Raw genomic sequence first — 3,458 nt, 5'->3', positions numbered from 1 at the left:
TGTGCTGAACACCTCCTTCGAAGGACCCAAATCTGGGATAAAGAGTGATCAGGTTTATCCCGAACACCCCTGTACTTCCTACATGGGGGCAGAAGCCGACGACTGGCCAACTCTCAGGATTAATATATAAAACGGCCGCGCAGGAGGATAAACTTTTATATAACAGGCAATAAATAATAGAAATGACCTTGTTCAACGTTACAAAGGACAACATGATTGTATTCATGGAAATATAATGTCCTTGGTGTATTGCTCCGCCGCAAGGCAGGATCCTTTCAGGACACTTCCATAATATAATTCGGGCTTGCGGTGCTCCTTCCCCTCTGGCGGTCCCTCGGTCATCAGCTTTTCAGCATCCATCTTCCCCCCAGTGCACCTTTGCGCGGGCGAAGGCCATTCGCGCACCCTCTATACAGACCGACCGCTTGATGACGTCAAGTCGAGGGCAGGCACTCACAAACCGCTTAACGAGCCCGAAGTAGCTAGTTGGAATCGGCTCGGCGGGCCATAGCCGGATAATCAAATCCTTCATGGCTAGTTCGGCCGCCTTATGCAGTTCGATCAGCTGTTTCAGTTGGTCGGCAAAAGGCACCGGATAATTCGGTGCCGGATACTATGACCAGAAGAGCTTATCCGCACTATTCCCTTCTTCAGCTCGGTAGAATTGGGCGGCATTCGATATGCTATGGGCAGTTCTGCAAATACCCTTGGAGAAATCCGAACTCAAAATTAGAAACATGATTTTCCCCTCAAATACTCGCTTTACATGGAAAAAGCCTTACCCGTCGCGATCTTCCTCGCCTCTTGGATCTCCTGCAGGGCACCTTGGGTTTCCCCCTGGGCATCACGCGCGGCCTGACGAGCCCTGGCGAGTTCAGATTCTTTCTCCGTTAAACTCTGCTCCAAGGTCTCGCATTTCTTCACGGACTCTTGAAGCTCTTGCTCAGCTTCAATAACCCTGGCCTCGTGCTTCTCACGAAGAGCTTGCTCTGCGGCTGCCTTTTCCTCGGCCTCGGCAACAGCTTTCCTCAGAGCCTCGACTTCGGTCATCACCCCTGACGCAAATAATGAAACATATTTTATCATACTGGAAATTTGTTCGCAATGAACGCGAACAGGGCTTGCGCATACCTTGTTTATCTTCCAACTGCCTCTTCAACTGGCCAAGTTCCTCCTTGGCCCGCTCCAGACTTTGATTCAGTCCAGAGACCTCCGCAGTATGAGAGGCAGCAGCCGCTGCAGACGCCTGCTTATAAAAGAGAAATAGATTTCATCAAGTGAGTCTTCCTGCGAACATAAAATTGATCCTTTGTCCGGTTCTTTCTTGCACCGAACAGTGTATCAAGGGCTACTATCCATACTATGACACTCTTCAAAACTTCATAAAACATACCTCAAAGCCTCTGATGAGGCTGATACAGGCTTCATTCAGTCCACTCTCAACAGACTGAATATCCTTAATCACCACACCCATCAGGGCATGGTGTTCATCGACGATGGAGGCGCCTTTCAGCACCGCCAACAAAACATCTAGCACCTCTGGTTGGACAGAGATTGTCGGTGGAACAGGCACGCCCCCTCCAGTTGAGGGAGGCTGCCTTCTTGATTCTGGAACCGTTTTGGTCTCCGGAATTGCGTCCGGCTGGGAGCCAAATTCAAGATGGCTCCCTCCGTCGACTCCCATGGGAATCTTCTCCCCCATGTCTCCGGCCCCTGAAGTTTGACCTCCAGGCGCCGCCTTCACGATCTCTACCCCCCTCCTTGGCCGGGGTCCTTCAGGGACAAAGCCTTAGTGTTATTCACATATTTGGGGGAAGGGGCCTTCGGGGGCGTCCTGCTCTCCATAGCATCCGAGCTTAGCAAATCCTCTTATGAGGATCGTTCGGTGCGGGACCTCGCCGGACTACAAAAATATGGCTCAGGTTAAAATGTTATGCCATGATAAGTCAGGACGCATAAACGTGTTCGGATTTTATATACTCATGAGTTCACCAGGGGTTGGGCCCTAGGATCCCACGCCGGGCTCTTTCGGCGGCGGCAGTGGACTCCTCCGGAAGAGGAGCTTTTCCCCTTTTAGGCGACTCGGCCTCCAAGTGTACGGAGGCCACCCTCTTCTTTCTTTCCACCCGCTGGGGATTCGTCGTCCTCCTCCTCCTCGTCCTCTTCGGAGGTAGAATGGGCGTTGGAGCCTTCGGACACTGTGTCCGAAGTACCGCGGCGACGAAGGCCGCCCCGGGTCTTTTTGGCCTCCTTCCCGGCCTTCTTCTTCGGCGCCTTGTACGGCGCCGGGACCAGCATCTTCGTCAGAAGTGGGTCGGCCGGTTCTTCGGGCAGCGGGGCCGGTCAGTGGATTCATCCCGCCTTCTTCGTCCAGCCCTAGGGGAGTCAAGGAAAACACGTTAAGCATTTCCCTTGGGTTATGCGGATAAAACGTATAATAACTTACCGAGCTTGCAGGGCGGGACAGTTGGTACCCGCGGTCCTCAGTCGAGTCCAGCGATGATTTGCCGGACTTGAAAAGCACCTTCCAGATGTCTTTTTGCAAGGAGCCAAAGAGCTCTCGCAGGGTCTGGTGCTTGGCCGGATCGAATTCCCACAAATTGCAAATCCGGTGTTGACAAGGCGGGATCCGGCGAACTAACATCACCTGGACTACATTGACAAGTTCGATGTTCTTGTCTTCCATATCTTTAACACGTGTCTGGAGCATCGACAGTTCGTCAGACGAAGACCAGTTCAGGCCCTTCTTGGGCCAGGACGTAAGCCGCAGAGGGGCTCCGGATCGGAACTCTGGAGGAGCGGCCCATTCCGTGCCGCGCAGCTCAGTAATGTAAAACCACTATTGTTGCCATTCTTTGACGGAATCATTGAAAGTACCTGTTGGCCATGTGACGTTGGGCATCTTGCTCACCATAGCGCCCCCACACTGAGCGTGCTCGCCGCTCACCACCTTAGGCTTCACATTAAAGATCTTCATCCATCAGCCAAAGTGTGGCAAGATGCAGAGAAAAGCCTCGCACGCGATGATGAACATCGAGATGTTGAGGAAGGAATTGGGGGATAGATCATGAAAATCGATCCCGTAATAATACATGATGCCGCGAACGAACGGGTGGAGGGGAAACCCTAGCCCGCAGACAAAATGAGGGAGGAATACAACCCTCTCGTGGGGTTCTGGAGTAGGAACAATCTGTCCCGCCATCGGGAGACGGTGGCCGATTTTCTTGGCCAGGTATCCGGCCTCCCGAAGCTTTTTGATATCCTTCTCCCGGACGGTAGAGGGCATCCACTTGCCTCCTACTCTGGATCCGGACATTTCCGGAAGGCCTTTGTGGGCGGAGAAGACGAACGCTCGGGCGCTGGAGTTCGAGCGAAGGGGAATGGATCAGGAAGAAGAAAGCGTGGGTGCGAAAGGGAGTCCTTATCCCCTTATAAAGGCAGCAGGGATTCTGTGCCTC

This window comes from Triticum urartu, chromosome 2 (genome assembly GCF_003073215.2).
Source record: "Triticum urartu cultivar G1812 chromosome 2, Tu2.1, whole genome shotgun sequence".
Classification (NCBI taxonomy): Eukaryota; Viridiplantae; Streptophyta; class Magnoliopsida; order Poales; family Poaceae; genus Triticum; species Triticum urartu.
This window is presented reverse-complemented; position numbering follows the sequence as displayed.